At 38.2% G+C, this 21,348-nt stretch overlaps 1 protein-coding gene across 3 annotated transcripts in view; it reads left to right on the forward strand.

Moving 5' to 3' along the window:
* The first annotated feature begins 13,655 nt into the window (after positions 1 to 13,655).
* The window catches only part of LCA5 (lebercilin LCA5), a 58,586-nt gene continuing 50,893 nt past the window's right edge, over positions 13,656 to 21,348 (forward strand). Inside the window, exon 1 of one of the 3 annotated variants that reach the window (XM_082729630.1) lies at positions 13,656 to 13,868. The gene's annotated coding sequence lies outside the window, so the exon portion shown is untranslated. Of the gene's footprint in view, positions 13,869 to 13,929; positions 14,009 to 14,052; positions 14,492 to 21,348 lie in introns of those variants that run through there. The other 2 variants (XM_082729629.1, XM_082729631.1) reach the window with 2 other exon arrangements.

The following is a 21,348-nucleotide window of genomic DNA, read 5'->3' on the forward strand; positions in this document are numbered from 1 at the left end:
GTATGTATAACCAGCACTACTCTCCATTTCTAGAATTTTTTTAACATCTCAAACAAAATTTCTGTAACCATTAGATGGTAACTTCCATTCCCTCCTCTCCCCAGCTCCTGGTTGCCTCAACTCTGTCTCTAGGAGACTGGATATCCTAGATGTTTTATATAATATTAATGTTTTTCTCAAGGCTAATCACCTCTGGTTACACTGAACGTTGTGTGTCCAGACTTCTGAAGCAGGAAGATGAGAGGTTATAGCTAACTTAAGAAACGTGTCTGAATGCATGTTTGCCTTCGTCCCCCAGAAAGAGAGGCAGGATCTTGGCTGTTAATACAGCATAACTGTAGACAACTGAATTTCCTTGCTATTTGTTTGTATTGATTGATCATTTTTTAGTAGAAAGGAACTTTATATCACTAGAAAGTCAATGTTATTTATAAATGGAAGACACTATAAAAATTGTTAGAGTTTAAACATAGTTCTTACATTTCAGCTAGAAACTACTGCATGCAGTTTGCATGCAAAATCAGTTCTCATTTTTCATAAAAAAGTGATTAACAAGTATTAGCAAGGTGCTAAAGACTACCAACAGATTGAGATGTTTTCTGAATTTAAAAAAATTCAAAGCCAGTTACTTAATACTGTATCAATAGATCACTAAAGTGATTTCAAGTACCGCTAGTGTTAAGTGATCAACATTTTGGACAACACCACTTAGTAAATGTTTATAGCTTTTGTTATGTTTCCCTTGTGTTATGTAAGCCCTCTACACTTTACTCAGTCTAATAAAAATTCCTTATAAGTGTGTAGGGAGAAGGAACTTCAAATTATATCTTTTATAATTTCTTTTCCTTTGGAATCATATTTCTAAAATTGTTTTCCTATTGGCTTAATTATCAAGAAAAAATTTTCAGGTGCTGAGATCAAAGAAGATTATTTAAATTTACCAAGGCATAAAAGGTTAAAAAAAAAAAAAAAGCAAAGAAAGAGAAGGCATGTTAATTCCTCTTTAATAATTCAAGATTTCAGTGATCTGAAAGTATTGGGGGGGAAAAAATCACCTGAGTAATAAAGCATGCATCATTTGAATGGATTAAAGTTCAAATCACTGCAAAGCAGCTTATTTTTCATCCATCACCATGGATACGAAAGGACAGCTGAAGTGCAGGCATCTGACATCACAAGCATGCCCAAACAGGCCCAGGAGGAGAGCTGCTGCTTGCAATGCCAGCGCCACAAAGGACAGAAGAAAAGCAGTGAAGGGCGGGGAGAGAGAGGCAGAGGGAGAGGGTCATTGTTAAGGCGATGAATCAGAAGTTTAGTTGGGAGGATTAAATGCGGGGAGGTTCAAGGCCATCCAAGAAGCTTGGAGACTGGCAGTTGTTTACACCGACCTTTTAATACCTTCTTAGCCAGAAATAGAACCAGAGGGGACTGAGAGAGAAGGTGTATCAGATAATTCGCTACTCAAATGGCAGTTTCGATAATTTCTTTTAGGTTTTTTTTCTGTTATGGATTAATTTAACTAATGTTCTTTGAGCTGCCTGGCTCACTAAATACTAAAAACCAATCCCCAAAGTGACGGAAGACTCCAAATAACAGCTTGAAAGACAATGGAACCCGTACCCGCAGGACAATAGAAAGTGGTAAATACGGAGAAAAATGGCTATTTTTGTTACTAAGTCCTTTTTTCATAAACAGACACTTTTTAAAAAAATTTTAAATTTTTTATTAACTTAAAATTGTGTTTCCTATCAAAAGACGTGCATCTATTCCCAGGTTGCTGTTTAGGGTATAAAGACTTGGGCCCAGGAACCCTGGATACCAGTGTACTGGGAAAAGGCTTTAACAGCAAGTTCTCTGGGGAAAACCCTGATTTGTAGCATTTACTGATGTCTGTGGTGTCAGTATTCTCCCCATGGCTGATTTCCAGCCACCAATATGATGTCAGCTGGCTTACAAAATTTCTGAAGATCTAATAATGGGCCCTTGTGAGCCAGTTGCCAGCTAGCTCTAGCATATCAATGACTTGGGTTCTGGGTCAGTTCTGCCAGGAGGTTGGGGTGAGATTTTGAACACCTCTCTGGGCCTCTGTTTCCCCATCAGATGAAAGGGTTGGAGCTAGGGTTAAACTCTAGCTGTTCAAAGTCTCCACGAGTTTGCCCTGGCGGTTGGAAGGAGGATTCTTGGGGCTTCTTTTGGGAAACGGTATTTGAGCGATGCTCCTCCATTAGGGTCGTACCTCCTCACATCCTCTTCAACTTTGCGGACCCATGCTGACTCTCTTGGAGAGGATTTTAGATTTCTATGTCAGGTACTGTTCGAAGAGAAGCTTCAAAAGCCATTTGAATAATTGATCTCAAAGTGTAGCTTCCATTTGTGAAAATCAATACTATGAAACTTAAAATCGTGAGTCAAACACCAACATAAGGATGTCTGTGGATAGTACTGGACTGACTTTCTTGGTTAAGTGTTAAACAAAACGCTGGTTGAAAGAGTCAACCATGCCTGAGTGGAATTATATGCATGGGATCATAGACTTTTTACAGTAAGTATCTTAGAGAAGACTTCTTCCAAGCGTTTTCAAATGTACGCAAAGTGTTCATCAGAACCCCCTCAGAAAAATGCCTCTGCGTGTACGCATGTGTGTGTGTGTACAAACAGGGGTGTGCACTAACATGGTAATCCACTTCCCTCCCCACTACCATGTCCCTTTAGATGGAGAAGCAGCCCTTCCTATACATCCTATGAAATCGTGCTTTTTGTTTTTTAAAATACTGGGTTTCCATACAAAGTTTCTTTAGAAGAATCAGTTCTGCTAGAGGGTGAAAGGGGGAAATAAAGGCATCGGATTAATGCTGTTTGCTTTGTTTAACAAACCAGAAACCAAGCTTTAAAGAAAACAAATATCTTGTCACTATCCCATAACCAGTAACAGGCAGAGACATGTCTGGAATTCAGGTCTGTGAATTCAGGTTTCTAGACCAGTCATTCCCTTTTCAGAAGCTGGCTACCTAGGAACACTACTTCCCATTATATGTCTCTGGGTAAATAATCTAATCGTGTGTTGTCCCAGTAGGGTAGTCACAACCCAAATGTGACTGCTGAGGTACATGAAATGTGGCTCGTCTGAATTGAGATGTGTTGTAACTGCAAAATACATACCCAGTGTCAAATTCTTGGCACAAAATAACAGTGTGAAATAGCTCATTGATAATTTTAAAGTATTGATTACATGTTGAAATAATACTTTGGATATATTGTGTTATATAACATATATGGTAAATTTAATTTCATTTTTTAAAACTTATATTAATGTAACTGGCTACTAGACAATTTAAAATGAAATATGTGGCTCATATATTGTGTTTCTATTAGGCAAATCTGATCTAACCAAAAGGTCAGTTTGCACACTATGTACAGTGGGAAATATCTGCCCTTCCTATTTTTCAGGGTTTTAAAAAAAGTTTTATTAAAAACTTTTATTTTAGTCATCTCTATACCCGGCATAGGGCTCAAACTCACTACCCTGAGATCAAAAGTCACACACACTTCTGACTGAGCCAGCTAGGCATCCCTCTCAGGGTTGTTTTAAAATCAAATGAAGTAATCATTGTGAGTGCTATGCAAAACGCTACTCAAATATGATCACATTCTGAAGCATTTTGAGCATTTAAGTTTGCTTGGTTACCTACTGTGTTAATTGCTCCCTGGCAAGCAAGAAAAGTTTTGTGGAGTTTTTCCTTTGTTGTTGTTTATATGTTTTGGGGGGAAGGAGGTAGATCATAGTGTAGGCTGCAAACATTATAAAGAACACATTCATGCAGACTTATTTATATGCTGTGTATGTGCTGAGCCCATCTACTCATTAGCCTCAGTGCAGAGCCATATAGATTGTAGATGCTACTTACATGCAGTGAGAATCTCAGTTTGAGTGATAGGCCTTAGAATCCTCCCCCAAAAAGAACTTTTCTAAGGGGAAGAGTCAAGCATAGTTATCTTGATCAAGAGTTATCAAAGAAGGTAGTGTCCGACTATATAGCACAGTGACTTATTCAAAGATATACCAGATCACCTCCCTACTGGTTTGTGTCATAATGCATGAGAAATGAAAGCACTGCTTCACTAACTTACATGAAATTTCTGGGAATAACAAATGTCTTAGTTCAGGTTGCTCTAACAAAGTAGGATACTGAAGCCTCGGTGGATTGAACAACAGAAATTTATTCCTCACAGTTTTAGAGGCTGGGAAGTCCAAGATCATGATGCTAGCAGATCTTTTGTGTGGTGAGAACCCAGCTCCTGGGTTGCAGATGGCTGTTGTGTTGTACCCTTACATGACAGAGAGCGGAGAGCAGAGAGCTAGCTTTCTGGTGTCTTCTTTAAGGGTACTAATCCCATTTGTGAGGGCTTCATCCTCATGGTGACATTACCTCTCAAAGGCCCCATCTCTTAATACTATTTCACTGGGGATCTGATTTCAACATATAAATTTTTTTGAGGGGGAAAGCACAAACATTTAGTCTGTAATAGCAAGTAACACTTTACTGGGATCCATTTAATAGAGAATAATACATAGGAAGGGGGCATTTCACATTCACCTCCAAAACTTGGTTCTAGAACACTAGATCAGTTAGGGTACAGTCAGGAAAAGAGAAACCACACTAGGCTTGAACAGAGGGTATTTAATATAGGGAATTAGAACATAGGTGGTGAAAGGCTAAAAGATCACAAAGGGAACACTGAGATAACCTGGATATCTGTACTGTAGAAAGCAGTTAACTTGTTAAGGGAACAAAATAATTGGGGTTGGGGTCACTAGAGCCTAGGTACTCAGAGGAGGCCCTACAGAGCTGATGTCTACACCTCTAGGGGACTGTTCCAGGTATGTAGACCTAGGAACAGCAAAAGACATGTTAGAATAGAGCCAGGGGCTGATGTCGTAGTCACATCGATAGAAGCAGGGACATGAAAAAGGAACTTTGCTCTCACCAACTCCCACCTTGCCATCTTTTCCTAATGTGTTCTATCAGCAGAACCTAATATTGAACAAACTAGCAAAGAGTCTATGGGAAATGTAGTTTGTTGAGTCCTCAGCACTACATAACAGAATATAGAAAGGCAGGTTTGGATCTGAGAAAAATAGGTATACTCCTGGTGTAATTCCAATTCAACTGTGGCCCTGACATGGTGGTGCCACTCAGAGAGCTAGTGACAGCCACCAGTGGAAACTGCTGGCTTCTGGAAAGAAATGGGATAGACTTTTGCATGATATAGCAGTGGTCCTGATGCCCTTCCTAGGAAGGACTACCAATGAAGGTTGGTGTGTTTGTAAGTGTGAGACACTCTCTGGGAGGTCCTAGAAATTACTGTGGGAAAGTCTTTTGACAATATAAGTATTATAAATCAGAAGGGGTCAAAAGACAACCATATATGTTTGCTATTATCTATATTTACAGCCTATATAATTACATACTTTTTTTTTTTTTAAGATTTATTTATTTGACAGAGAGATCACAAGTAGGCAGAGAGGCAGGCAGAGAGAAGGGGGGAAGCAGGCTCCCCACCAAGCAGAGAGCCCGACACAGGGATTGATCCCAGGACCCCGAGACCATGACCCAAGCTGAAGGCAGAGGCTCCAACCCACTGAGTCACCCAGGTGCCCCTACATACGTTTTTCTTTTTTTTTTTTTTTTAAAAGATCTTATTTATTTATTTGTCAGAGAGAGAGAGAGCGAGCACAGGCAGACAGAGTGGAAGGCAGAGTCAGAGGGAGAAGCAGGCTCCCTGCGGAGCAAGGAGCCCGATGTGGGACTCGATCCCAGGACGCCGGGATCATGACCTGAGCCGAAGGCAGCTGCCCAACCCACTGAGCCACCCAGGCGTCCCAGCATACGTTTTTCTTAAATGAACTTTAAATTAAGTATGCCAGACTGGTTTACAAACCTATTTGAGTAAAATTGTCATTGTCACTTTTGGGGACTTTTTAAAGTTTTGTCTGGTATTCTTTTTTCTAATAACAACATTCCAGTTTTTCTTTGGGGAAACATTTCTCTCAGCTCTTCTGGAAGAACATGAAAATTCAGGAGACTTGATCATACCCTTTCTACTTCCCCTACCGCAAGCAACCCCTTGGCAGCAGTAATTAGTTCATGTCCTGGTATGAGAAGTCAGAATGAATACCAGGATTTCTGTTGGACCAATCAGAAAAGAGGTGTTCTTTTCTCCATGGGGTTGTTAGGTGAATAGAGTGTAAGTCTGGAGCTTAGGTGTTAATACCTAGTATTTCCTACAGCCCACCTGGTATAAAACAAACACATAGGGAAGTATGTGCAAGATAAAGAGATCATTTTTTAAAAGAGAAAACAATTTTAATGACATTGAATATATGGATTTACCATATTTGGAAATAGGTCACCTTCTAGATTTTTCTATTTATATAAGTCAACGCAATTTTTTAATGAAGTCATTCAAAAAGTTGAAATAACACATACAGTGAAAAACACCTATTGTAAGTTTACATTTTGATGAGTTTTGAAAGAGGAAACACTCTTTTAACTCCACCTCAGTCAAGATACAACCTGTTTACAGCACTCTAAAAAATCTCTCTCATTTTTTTCTAGTCAATTGCTACCCTGTTCCCATAGTCAAATGTTCTGATTTTCACCGGTATAAATGAACTCTGCCTGCTTTTGAACTGATTATTGGTGGTAATATACAGAATATATTCTTTTGCGGTTGACTTCTGCTTAACATACCTTGGAAATTTATCATGTTGATCAGTTAATTTTCTTGATATCCAGCATTATTGTAAGGATATACATTTTTGTTTTTTAAAGTTTTATTTAAATTCCAGTTAGTTAACACACAGTATAATATTGGTTTCAGGAGTAAAATTTAGTGATTCAACAGTTCCATATAACACCTAAGTGCTCATCACCTATTTCACCCATCCCCCACTCACCTCTCCTCTGGTAATCATCATTTTGTTCTCTATAGCTGAGTCTGTTTCTTGGTTTGCCTCTCTTTTCCACTATGATCATTTGTTTTGTTTCTTAAATTCCACATGAGTGAAAAAAATAAACACATTCCTTAACATGACCTAAAGATATAATCACTTATTGTGTATAAAAAAAAAACAAACCCCAAAGTGAAAATCATGTGTAGTAATCACTGTTCAATATTCAGCCTTACAAATGTTTTAGGTATCAAAAGATTATTCATTAATTAACTTGATGTACTATCAATCCAAGTTCTTAAGTTTCCCAAGGATTTTAGAAATTATGTTTAAACTGAACTACTAGGGGCACCTGGGTGGCTCAGTGGGTTAAGCCGCTGCCTTCGGCTCAGGTCATGATCTCAGGGTCCTGGGATCGAGTCCCGTATCGGGCTCTCTGCTCAGCAGGGAGCCTGCTTCCCTCTCTCTCTCTGCCTGCCTCTCTGTCTACTGTGATCTCTCTCTGTCAAATAAATAAATAAAATCTTTAAACTGAACTACTATAAAACATAATTACTGTTATAAAACATTAGTTGAAATTATGATTCAATTTAGTTGAACACAAAGGGATATACATTTTAAACATTTATGCTCATGTTGAAGAATAATTAGGTTGTTTCCTATTTCATAATATTAATAAATCAACACTGTTGATTAAGTATTTTTGGATATCTGATTTTGTTTCTCCTGTTTTACCTTGGAGTAAAATTACTAGGATATGCTAGAGATGTGTGCTTGTCTACATAAGAAACACCATCGGCATTCTTACCTGGATGTCCTGTAGATATCGCAAACAAATTACTTCTTACTGTCCTTTACCTCGCACTTGCATTCTGTGCTCACTGTCTTGGTGAAGGGTGCCACGTGTCTTACTCAGGAATCTGGGCTCAACCTAGCTTCCTTCTTCCCTCTACACCCTCCTACATGCAATCAGTCTGGTAACACAGGTAGTACATATCCATTTTCTTTCTCTCTTCATTATGATTGCAATATGGTGATTTTTTTCAAACTTTTTTTTACCTTTGAGATATAGTAAAAATATACGTATTACATGTATATAAAAGTAACTGAAACAAAAACTTCACGGTAAAATACTTTATTTTTCTGTTCCACTCTATATCCATTTAAAAAATGTGATCATAAAGCATAAATTGATTTGATGATTCATTAATAAGTTGCAAACACAGTTTGGAAAAAAGATGGATGAAAGCTCAGGTCCCAGAGTCAGACAAGGGTTTAAATCCCTACTCCTCTATTTAACTGTAACCTTGGGCCAAGTTCTTAACTGCCACCCCCGCCCCCCAACCATGGCTTACTTGCAACAACAACAACAAAATAATAAAAATAATATGGTATCATAGAATTGTAACAAGGGTTAAAATGGGTTGTAGCAAGGATAAAGGGAGGTTATAAAACTTGAACCTCAGGTCCAGGAATAGAAGGTGCTCAACTGGGGCGCCTGGGTGGCTCAGGGGGTTAAAGCCTCCGCCTTCGGCTCAGGTCGTGATCTCAGGGTCCTGGGGTCGAGCCCCACATCGGGCTCTCTGCTCGGCGGGGAGCCTGCTTCCTCCTCTCTCTCTGTCTGCCTCTCTGCTTACTTGTGATCTCTGTCAAATAAATAAATAAAATCTTTAAAAAAAAAAAAAAAAGAAGGTGCTCAACTGATACTAGCTGAAGCAGGCCTCCTCATTTCTTGCCTTTATTACTCACCCCTTTCTGAAGTTTTAAAGCCCTTAGCTGACCTTCTGCTTCTGGTCTCACCCCGCATGAGGCCACTGAGAGGCAGATCAAATCGTATCAATCCTCTGTTCAAAAGCTCATTAGTCACTACTTGGCTTTTGGTATTAAACATATGCTTCTTAAAAAGGCATTTAAACATTTAGTCTTTGCTCCCTCTCAGGTCATATCTTGGGCCGTTCCCTTTCTAAGTGCTCCTCATCATGTCTTCCTCAGTGATTTGTCCTGCCCCTCTAATGCTGTATACTGATTTGTTTCTATCTTATCAATCTTCCCACCTCCAGTTAGCTTTTATGTAACATAAGCTACAATTCGAGAGTTAGTTTTTCTGGGAAGCATATCTGGGCCACCAGGTTGAGCTAAGAGTCACTCTTCCAAGTCCCCTTAACACCCTAAACATACCTTTATAATATCCCTTATTACACAGTAACTGCAATTCGAGAAACTTATTTTTCTTGTCCATTAGACAGTAAGCAGCTAGAAGACAAGGACTTTATTTTTCTTACCTGTATTCTCTAACAGTGTGTAGTAAGTACTCAATATGTATTTAGTGAATGAATGAAAGTGTTTAACTTAGTTTTCCACTGTGATTCTGCCATTTTCCTGTCTTTACTGGAGAAATAACTGGTTGTTTTACACTAGAATCCTGAAGTAGTAAAAACACTTCAATAAAAATATTGATTCACCTAACATATCTGTCAATTAAAATTAAAAATCACCTAGCACATTATTACTTAGCAATAATTTAATATTAATTAAAATTACCTAGCATACTTATTGTAAATTAAAAATATAGTCACTGATATTAACAGAATTTCCTATGGATTATTTTCAGTTAAGAACAGGCAATTGCCTACTAAGAAAATTGTACTGACATTCTCCCTTTCAAATCTAACAATGTGAATACAAATAGAATTATGTTTTCCTTCAGTGCTATTTCTACTGCTTTGGAGATAGCACTTAGTCTGTAGGTCAATTTACTTATAGATGTAGTTGTGGAGTAATGAAACCCAAAAACATGTATTAAAAACTAACTTAAACCAATTTTGGCTTAACTCTTTTTATGCTAAACAAAAGTAAAACATCCTCATGTTCAAATAAATTCCATGAAATTGAGAAACTATCAATGATTTATTTACCAGTTATTTACCAGTTATGAAAGAAGAAAAATACTAGTAAACATCTCAATGGTTTTATTTCTTTCTCCACTAATAAAATAATAAACTTGTAAGTTTAATATAGCAATCAAAAAAGATTTATCCTTTGTTTAAAGCAATTTATCCTATTGTTTAAAGCAACAATCAAAGGGTATCAGCCTTCTGTACTGTAAGGGCAAATAATAATAATCAATTAGACTAAATCTATTTCTGGAATATCAAATCACCATATGTGTTTCCAATTTCACTATTATTTACACCTGGCTCAAGTTTTCCTAAGCCATTCAATTTCTTTTGAACACCTAGCATATTAGGTGCTGTTTAAAAGTTAGTATTATATGCTGACAATCTATTTACCTATAATGTCTTTTTTTAAGAAGATTTTACTTATTAGAGAGAGAGAGCATATGCATATGCACCCATGATCATAACTGGGGTGGGGGGAGGGAGGGCAGAGAGAGAGGGAGAAGCAGACTCCCAGCTAAGCAGGGGGTCCACTAGGCCGTGTATCCCAGGACTCTGAAATGGTGACCTGAGCTGAAGATAGATGCTTAAACCAACTGAACCACACCCAGGAGCCCCAACCTGTAATTTCTTAGTAAAGTTTAAAATTTTCTAGCAATATGGACACTGGAAGTTTGATTTAAAAGTTTTAAATTTTTAATTTTTATTTTTAAAGAACATCTTTTATTATTTTTTAAAGATTTCATTTATTTATTTTTTTTTAAAAGATTTTATTTATTTATTTGACAGATAGAGACCACAAGCAGGCAGAGAGGCAGGCAGAGAGAGAGGAGGAAGCAGGCTCCCTGCCAAGCAGAGAGCCCGATGTGGGGCTTGATCCCAAGACCCTGGGATCATGACCTGAGCTGAAAGCAGAGGCTTTAACCCACTGAGCCACCCAGGTGCCCCAAGATTTCATTTATTTATTCGAGATCGAGAGATAGTGAGAGAGTACAAGATAGAGTGCAAGTGGGAGGAAGGAGCCCCATGTGGGGCTCAGTGCCAGGACCTTGGGATCCTGACCTGAGCCAAAGGCAGACAATCGACAGAGCCCCCCGGCCCCCAATTTTTTTTATTATCACCTATCTAGGTAAGATATGTAAAATTGTGACAATGCTTCCCCCCCCCCCAAGAATGGTGCTAAATGGACAACTAAACTTTATTTTTTAATTTAATTTTTTAAAACGATTTTATTTATTTATTTGAGAGAGAGAGAGTATGAGAGTGGGGAGGGTCAGAAGGAGAAGCAGATTCCCCACTGAACGGGGAACCCTATGTAGGACTTGATCCTGGAACTCCAGGATCATGACATAAGCTAAAGGCAGTTGCCCATCCAACTGAGCCACCCAGGCACAACCAACCTTTAGCTAAGGATGATTATACTGGTGTGCTTTCTAAGATATGATTTTTTATAGTATGCTCCTTTTAAAATGCAGTCATTGTAATTTCTGGATTGTCTACAGAAGGAAGTTTACCTATTAATTTTATGAAATTTCTGATTTATTGCTCAAACTTCTTAGTTTCCTCACATAGAAAATGGGAATAATTTCATTAGTAAGCACTTCTAGGAAGAGTTTAATTAATAATATCTATCATCACATGGTATTAATCAAGGCAATCAAAATTTTGCAGAAAGAGAACATTCAGTTAGCAAAATGATTAATCTGGAGATATTGCAATACTGTGTAAGGCCAAAATACTAAAAATAAAATTACAATGTTATATGAAAATATATTAAAAATATTTAAAAATATATTTTATATTAAAAATAAAACTCCAATTATACTGATTATTATAATATATATAGTATAATTCCTTTCATAAATATAATCTTTAAAAATAATAAGAAGGCTTATTCCTATTAAATACAATTTCAAGTGTCATAATATAAAAATATACTTTTGTTGGCTTTCTATTTTTCTGAAAAGCACAATAGAAATTATCTCATGTTTTGGGATACATTTTAAAGAATTAGTTCAATAAGCTGGTTTTTAGTCCTGGAGATTTAGAAATCCTTTGGGTCTTTATTCAAGGTCAAATAAATTGATAGTCACTATTACTTCAAATATGATAGAATGAATAAAAGTGCACATTGTAAACATCTTGAAAATGTGTTATATACAATTAGATAATTTTTTGGAGACGACTAACCTTTTAAGTACTTTCTGGCTTTCTAGCAACTCTATTAACCTGTAGGTGAAACACATTAAAGGCATTCAATTTGAAGCCTGGAATTTAGCTGACCTAGGCTTGATTCTTGCCCCTATCACTTACTACTTTAGTATTTCCTAGTGGATTCTTTCATTTCTCTGAATCTGTTTCTCAGGTATAACAATGAATAACACCCGTCTAGAATCAGCAATGAAGATGGAATGAGATTACATTGCCTAGCACATTGCTAGTGCAGAATGAATGTTAGTTTCATTCTCAGCTGTCCTTGAGTGCTAGCAACCTTCATTTGACTCCTTGGAGAGAGACGTTTGTTCTTTCACCTAAACACAGCATGTTTCTTCACCCATTATAGCTATTTCCTTTAAAAGTACTCCACCAATGCGCTTATTAAACTACGTAATATTAACTCTAATGGAGTCAGTAATAACCAGTGAGCTATTTTAACGAAGAGTATTAGCAGATTTAAACTGATGAGATGTTATTTAAGTGCACTTAGGTATTACTCATCTATTTTTCACTAACAGACGATTCCTATCTTCTACTTTCTATACAGAAAATTGCATTTAATTACAGTATTGTTTAGGTGGGTTAGTCTGTAACTTGAAGTGAAAGATATTGACAGGATAAAATGAAAGCTTTGAAATAGGGCAAAATTGGGAAAACGAGGTCAGGCCAGAAACAGAATTACCGTAATTCATGGTGAGAGGATTGATTACAATGCATTTGCCTTCAAGATTTAGATACTCTGCAGAATGGAGGTAAAGCCCAGTTTTCAAGAAATTACCAATGGCGAAAAAAGCGGGGTGCGGTGTTAAGCCATCTGAGTAATCAGAACCTTTAGAATTGCTAACCTTCACCTTTTACTTTCCCTGCCTCCCGCAATTAATGCCATTTAACGCAGTTTTTTAAAAGGGAAAATGCCATACTGCAATTCTCAATAGGTTACTGACATGCACCATGACATTTAAACTTTTTTTTTTTTTTTTAATGTGCAAATCTCTCAAATGTCATTCCACCTCGAACCCTTTCCAAAACCTTAAAAAACCCACTTTCAAGCCAAACTTGCTGCGCGTTCGTGAATTACAAAGGTCAGGACCTCAAGGAAGGACCTACTTAGTACACTAACTCCACCAACTCCTGAAAACAAGCAATCTCGGTGCTAAGACCGAGAAGTAACTAGCTATTTGTTTATAATTAATTTCTTCCTAATTTAAAATCAATTGATTTCCAAGAAGGATTCAAAACAGTTTTCAACGTTTTCCATCACGCATTTGCCAATTTCTACAACTCATTACACCAACCCTCTTTCCCCTCCGCCCACATGCTCCCCGAACCATCCAAGGCCCTTGAAGCGGTGCGGTCGCGTGTCGCCCTGCACAGCGCACGGAAGCCCGGCGTGCCCCGCAGAGCTTGGGCGGGAACCACTTCCCCACTCCGGGCTGCCGCTACAACTGAAGCGGTCAACCAATGGCTGCCTTCTCCCGTACTCATTGTCCCGCCTTCCAGTTCCACTGACCCCAATAGGAATGGTCGTCTCGTGCCGGAGGCCAATGGGAGATTGGGGGCGGGAATCATTGGCTGCAGTCTTGCCGCAGTGCAGTATGGTCCTCCGTCTCCGTTACCCTGGTGCCGAAGTAGGCGCGTCGCCGCCGCCAGGGAACTACGGTCCCCGCCCCTAACCTGGCCCTGTGTTCAAACTTCCCGCACCCCGGCAACCTTGGCTCCCGCCCCTCAATCTTCGCAGCAACCCGGCACCCACTCTTGGGCGGCTAGACGGGGAGTTTGTTCCGCGGAGAGAAGGCAAGGAGGCGGGACGTCGCGTCGAATCTGAGGAGGCGCCGGGGCGGGTTGGGGGTGGGCTTTTGGCGTGGGCGTGGAGACTGGGGAGTTCGGGGTGCGAAGTGAGATTGGGACTGGAGCGTGGGGGGCCGGCTATTCGTGGATGGGGGTACGAGAGTGGAGCTGTTAAAGCGGGGAGGATGAGCGGATTAAGGATAGGGAGGGTTTGGGGACGCGGGGAGAGCAGAGTCCTAAGCAAATAAAGTGAGGAACACGGCAGCGGGGAAAGGACGAGGAGGAGGCGAGGTTGGCTACAGGTGGGGGATTGGGAAGTTAGGAGGAGACGAAGTTATAGAAGGTTTGATTGTTTGTTGGAATCGAGAAAAGGAGGAAGGGAGCTCGTTGCAGGAGGAACTAGAGATAGGGTTAGGAATTATTAGGAAACCCTAGAGGCCTGTGGAGACTGAAGATGGCAAAGGAGGGGCAGCCGAGAAGGGGAAGGAGACTGTGAAACTTTCGGCATCTCTGGGATAACTGGAGATTAAAGACAGTTTGGTTAAAGCGGAAAGGCCCATTTATCCTGGCTGTGAAATTTTTACATGTCCACCAAGGCTGGGATGAGAGGAAAGATGTTTGGCAAAAAATGCGCCAGGTGAGTCCGAGTGCTCTGGTTGGTGTTCTGCGTGGGCAGGACCAAGAGGATACAGTGTTTCGCGGTGGTGAAGACCTGGGGCCAGGTTCACCTGAGTTTAAACCCCCTCTCATTCACTTTGTGACCTTGGACAAATTACTAATATCAATTAGTAACAAATTGTTGGCTAGTAACAAGGGGCATATATATTTTTTTCCATTTGGGAATGGGAATAGTAGACACTCTTGTGAGGATTAATTTCTTGTGGTGTTCCTACCTATAATGAGATAACTGAAGAAAAAATTGGATGGTTCTCTTCAAGTGGATTTGTTCTTGAAATTTTGTTTGTGTGAGCAGTTCGATGGGCTGCAATTACTGGAGATTTTCTTAATCCTTTTGCTTGTTGGATCCTCCTCTGAAAGTCTGAAGAACGTTTTGGCTCCTCTCCATAGGAAAGTACACTTGGGCACAAACATTTTTATGCTGGTTCTTTACCATCAACTTGGATTAAAAATATCTTTGAGATTAAAAGTCACCATTTAAATGATTTTTATGTATTTATCTTTTTTGGCAGGAGGGGTCTACATGCAGTTTTGAAAAAAAGGGTACAGTTCTGGACATTATTTATTATGTTATTTTAATTCATATGTTTTCAAGTTATAGTTCCACATTTGAATTTTATATTACAAATATATACAAATAGAGAATCATTTTAAATATCAAAAAGTAGTTGGTGATTTTTGGAAAAGATTTTTCTTTTTTTTGTCAGCATCACATCTTTCCTATTAAGCATTCATGGAATAGCAGACACAGAAGTCCATTAGAAGATGCTACTTTTGGGATGCCTGGGTGGCTCAGTTGGTTAAGCTTCTGATTTCAGCTCAGGTCATGATCTCCAGGTGCAGAGATCAAGCCCTGTATCACGCTCTGGCCTGGGCATGGAGCCTGCTTGATTCTGTCTCTCCCTCTGTCCATTTTCCCCCCACCCCCAAAGAAGATTCTGCTCTTTCACCTGGTTCTTCTTCTGCCTGTTATTACTGATCTTCTTTGCTTCTTTGTGGATGCTCCTCCTTCTCTGCTCACCAGTATTGTGTTTCCTCATAATTTAGTCTTCTGCCTTCTCTTCACTCTGTTCTTTTTTTGGCTGAGTTCATCTTCAGGCTTCTGGTCATCTTGGCTTCCACCATCTATATTTTATTAATGCACAATCAGTTTTTGTCTCTGTCTTGGAACTCTTGAATTAGTTCTAAATTTATATAGCTAATTTTTCATGTTTCCACATAGATTTCTTACAGGCATCCTAAACTCGATGTATCTAATATGAAACCATCACCTTTCTCCACCAGACCTGTCCTATTGAATGGTACCATATTTACCCAATTTTTTAAGACCAAAACTTTGAAATTCATTTTCTGAATTTGGAAGAATTTTGAATTCTCTGTTCTCATAGTCCACATATAACCTGTCATCAAGTTCAGTTTGTTTTATTTGATAAACATTTCTTAATTCTGTACTCTACATCTCTAGTTACCCTCTGTTAGTTCAAAGCTCTGTCACTTGTCACCTGATTTCAAGACCAGCTGTTTTTCTGCCTTCAGCCTTATTGGGCCTCCAGTTCTTGGGCTGGAGAAGGATCTTTGTAAATGTGGATCTGATCATTTTAATCCTACTGAAGATCCTTTTTTTCTAACCAACTTCTTTGTATGATATAAAGATCCTTCTTGTAACAGTCTCTTCCACTTGATCCAGTCTCCTTTATTACTTTAATCACGGCCCTCCAGCCAGTGCAGTCATTCTAAACCAGCATTGTCTAAAAGAAATATAATGCGAATCATATACATAATTTAAAACATTTTTTCAGTAGTTACAGGAAAATACAAACAGGTGAAATTAATTTTAATAGTATATCTTATTTAAACCAGTACATCCAAAATAATATTTTAACGTGATGAATATTTATTTTTTTTATTATTTTTTAAAGATTGTATTTATTCACTTGACAGAGATCACAAGTAGGCAGAGAGGCAGGCAGAGAGAGAGGGGGAAGCAGGCTCCCCGCCGAGCAGAGAGCCCAATGTGGGGCTCAATCCCACGACCCCGAGATCATGACCCAAGCTGAAGGCAGAGGCCCAGCCTACTGAGCCACCCAGGCACCCCTAACGTGATGAATATTTAAAAATATATTCAAGTAGATAGTTTATGGTTTTTTTTTATGTATTGAGTTTTCAAAATCCCATGTGTATTTTACACTTAACAGCATATCTCATTTCTCACTAGGTACATTTCATGTTTTCAGTAGCCACTGTTTGAATAGCACAATTGCATACTTTTTGCAGTTTGATTATATGCCTCACCTATCTCATGCCTTTTACTTTTGCACATGCTGCTTTCTTTTCCTGAAATAGACTCTTCTGTCATGAACTGTGTTCTTTTAGTAACCTCATCTTCCATTATCCACCCCCTGCAACAAAAAAAAAAACAGCCCCCAAACACCCATACTTGTGTTTAGCCTCAGGTAATACCTAAAGACTTAATTTAGGCATTATTTTCTCTGGAATTCTTTCTGATTTCCCTCTGTCCTCTCAATCTTAGTTTTAAGTGTACTTAGCCTACTTTACTTCTTTTGTCATTAGTACTCATACTCTTGCATTATCTTTTTCTTCCTGCGTTGGAGTTTGTGAATGGTAAGGTGTCAGTTGTATCTTATTTTTTGTATCTCCATTCATAGTTTAGTGCCTGACATAGTAGGTGTTCAGTAAAGGCCTTATACATGTATGAATGAATATTCTGTGATGTGTTCATTTGACTGACTACACTTTGGGAATGCATATTGTAGTTAAGATGCTTTAATTTGAACCACTGTTTCAAAATGCCGTTTAAATGAAGCTGATTATGCCTTAAATTTTAAGTCTAGCATATGCTGTGCTCTGCCCTAGAGTCCAGAAAACTATATTTAAAATCTAAACATAGTTTGATTTTTAAAGCAGGAGTAGGTGTTGTGTAAATAAAGGTAGAATAAAAAAATGCTTAGGAATATAGTGGAACATGTCAGTAAAAGGGTAGAAAAATGACTTGGCTTTATCTGTTTCTAATAATTTTTTCTCCTTTGTAAGAGAGAATTAGTTGCAGTTTTATGCAACAAGATTGTTTTTAATTTTGTCTCATCTTCAGTTATTTATATTCCTTTTTGAGGAGAGAAATCTTCTTATTTATACCTTTCTCTCTTAGTTTATTTTTATTTTACTTATCTAGTTGCTTGTTTTGAGTTCTTTTGCTGGCAGCAGAGGTGGCCAGGCAGCAATGTTTTATACAAAGAAGCTGAACACAAGATATGAACAGTTCTTTGATTTTATATAGTTTTTTTCCTTAAAACTAAGAACCTTTATTCAAGTTTTGTAAATCAGATAATTATTATGCTATTCCATATATAGTAAGCTTTTTAGCTTAGATCTAGTTTTGATTCATTTGAAACAATATAAAAGGGACATTCTGGTACTGAAGTGGCTTATGGTCATCTTTTTTCTGACCTGTTACATGCGAACTATTCTGTTTAGGACTTTTTAGAAGTTTATTTTTGGATGAAAAATGACATGTTAGATTTGCTAGTTTTCTAGCATTGCCATGGTAGCACTCCTGGCTATTTTTAGAAAATAAACAATTCTTAGGAATTGAAATTGGGCAAGACTTGTAGTTTTTCTTTTTTGCTTTTATGTAGTTACCCTCTTACAGATAGGGGTGACAGATGAACCAACTGTTAGTTGATTTACTCCCCATCACAAAGAATTAGCTTAAATTAGCTGGAAAACTGTACATGGAATATAAATCTTCAGTGTTCTGTTAATCTAGGTAACTTTTTTCATTTAAGAGAAAATAATATTTATTCATTTAGTAATATTGTGACCATATTAGTCAAATGGAAAATATTATTCTAAGTACAGGTGAACTTTATTTTGTCTGAAGCCATATTAGTTCATCTCAGTTATTTAAAATTAACTGAGTTAGAATATTCCAACTTTACTATGGTAATGGGTCTGAGCAGACCTTTTTGATTTGCTAACTTTTCTCCCTTCTAAGGAATTTTAGAGATTTAAGTAAGACTTACTTAAAAGTTATTTAAAAGAGGGAAAATTTAACACTTCATTTGAAACAGGAAGACAAACTTTATAGAATGAAATTATTAATGTTCTATTTGGAATAGCTTTATAGAATAATCATTCAGTCCATAAAAAATTAGTGAGTGGTGTTGTTACCATGGTGAACTAGGCAGACAAGATTTCTGGTCTTACAGGTTTTCTATTTAGTAGGAAGAGAAAGATGAATGTAAGATTATTTCTAATAGTAACAAGGTCTATGAAGAAAATAAAACAGTAATTAAGATAGAGTGACTGGGCTTACTTTGATAGAAATGTTAGGAGAGCCATCTTTGAGAAGTTGACATTTGTGCTGAGAGCAGGAGGAAGAGAAGGAGCAAAGTTCTAAGAAGGACCTCTTAGGGTTAAAGGGTGAAGCAAGTCCAAAGTCTGTGAGTTGGCAAAAGGTTGGCATGTTGGAGGCAACAAAGAAGGCCACTTTAGCTGAAAAGATATATAAGTGGCATGAGATAAGGATGGAGAAGTAGGCTGAGGGGATAGATCTTGTATGAGTTTGCAGGTCTGGTTGTGGAATCTGATGGCTGTAAAAAGCCATTGAAGAGTATTAAGCAGGAGGGCAATGCTATCTGCTTCTGTGTCATAGCTTACTCTGTGGAAGCAAGGATAAAAGCAGGTATCACTAGGAGACAATTGCAGAAGTTCAAGTGAAAAAAGATGGTGGCTTGGTCTAGGACAGTAGCAGTGGGAATGATAAAAAATAATGTGGAATGTATTTTGGGAGATAAAACCATTTGGTTTCACAGATGGCTTGGATGTGGGATGTGAGGTTAAGAAGGAATCCAGGATGATCCTTAGATTTGCGACAGGAGTTAATTTAGTACATGGAAGTGCCATTTAATGAAATTAGAAAAATAGGAAAGAGTGGGGATAGAATGGGGATAGAAAGAGGACAAATTATGATTTTGGCTTTGGACATACAAGTTTGAAATGATTTTTGGATACCCAGATAGAGTTGTCACATATGAAGGTGGATATGTGAATCTGGAAGTCAGAGTAAATGAAGCCTAGATGAGACCATCTAAGGAGAGAGTGTAGATGAAGAAAAGAGAGCCAATATGTGGTGCCTTGGGAAGAGGAGGCAGATTCAACAAAGTAGAGATAACATTCTAGATTCTAGATTACTCTTCAAAAGAGATTTATTGGAAAATTAGAATAGAGCAACTGGGTCATAGATGTATTAGGACATGGAGTCAAGCAACAGCTTTATTAGAGCCTCTTTGTTGGTAGGAATGATCCTGTGCAGAGTACAGTAGCAGGGGCACAGTCCTGAGATGGAGAGAAGATATGGGAAGGGAGACAGGTGAAAGGTGAAAGGTTTAGCTCTGAAAAGGAACAGAAATGCTTCTTCAGTTTTAGTGGCAGGAAGGCAACAATATTGATAGATGCAAATGGAGATGATTTCAAAGATGAGGTAGTTTTCATCTGATTGTTGATACTGAAATACCTAATGGGATACTCAACCAAGAGAAAACTTGTACAGGGATACCTTGTATAATTGGACTTTGATTTATTGTGCTTCGCAGAAATTGCATTTTTTTTTTTTTTTTTAACAATTTGAGTGGTGGCAATCCTGCATTGAGCAAGTCTGTTGGCGCCATTTTCGTCCAATAGCATTTGTTCACTTTCTGTGTCACATTTTCTAAATTCTCATAATATTTCAGACTTTTTTGATATAGTATTTCTTATGGTAATCTCTGATTAGTTGGTTATCTTTGATGTTACTGTTGTAATTGTTTTGGGGTGCCATGAACTGCATCCATATAAGACAGTGGACTTAATTGATAAATGTGTGCATTCTGACTCCTCCACCAACCAGCCGTTCTCCCTCTCTCTCCTTGTCCTTGGGCCTTTCTATTCCCTAAGAAACAGGATGGAAATTAGGCCAATTAATAACCCTGTGATGGCCTGTAAGGGTTCAAGTGAAAGTCAGACATTTCTCACTTTAAATCAAAAGTTAGAAATGATGTAAGCTTAATAAGGAAGGCATGTTGAAAGCCAAGAAAAGCCAAAAGTAGACCTGTGCATCAAACAGCCAAGTTGCAAGTTCAAAGAAAAGTTCTTTAAGGAAATTAAAAATGCTACTGAAGTGAACACATACAGTAAGATAAGAAAATGAAAACAGCCTTATTGCTGATGTGGATAAAGTTTTGGTGGTCTGGGTAGAAGATCAAACCAGCCCCAACAGTCTCGTAAGCCAAAGCCTATTCTGGAGTACAGCCCAAGCTCCCTTCAGTTGTATGAAGGCTGAGAGAAGTGAGGAAGCTGCAAAAGAAAACTTTTGCAGCCTTGGAAGCTGCAAGAACTTGGTTTATGAGGTTTATGGACAGAAACCATCCCAGTAACGTCAAAGTACAAAGTGAAGCAGTAAGTGCTGTTGTAGAAGCTACATCAAGTTATCCAGAAGATCTATCTCAGATAATAAAGATGGTTCCTTCTCCAAACAACAGATTTTCAATGTAGACACAGCAGCCTTCTAGGAAGGCTTCTATGGAAGCCTTCTAAGGAAGAAGATGTCATCTAGGACTTTGATAGCTACAAAGGAGAAGTCAGTGCTTGTCATCAAAGCTTCAAAGGACAGACTGACTCTCGTGTGGGCTAATGTAGCTGGTGACTTTAAGTTGAACTGGTGTTCATTTACCATTTCAAAAATTCTAGAGCTATTCGAAGCATTATGCTGAATCTATTCTGCCTGTACTCTACAAATACAACAACAAAGCCTGGATGACA

The sequence above is a fragment of the Mustela nivalis genome (assembly GCF_964662115.1).
Source record: "Mustela nivalis genome assembly, chromosome: 5".
NCBI lineage: Eukaryota > Metazoa > Chordata > Mammalia > Carnivora > Mustelidae > Mustela > Mustela nivalis.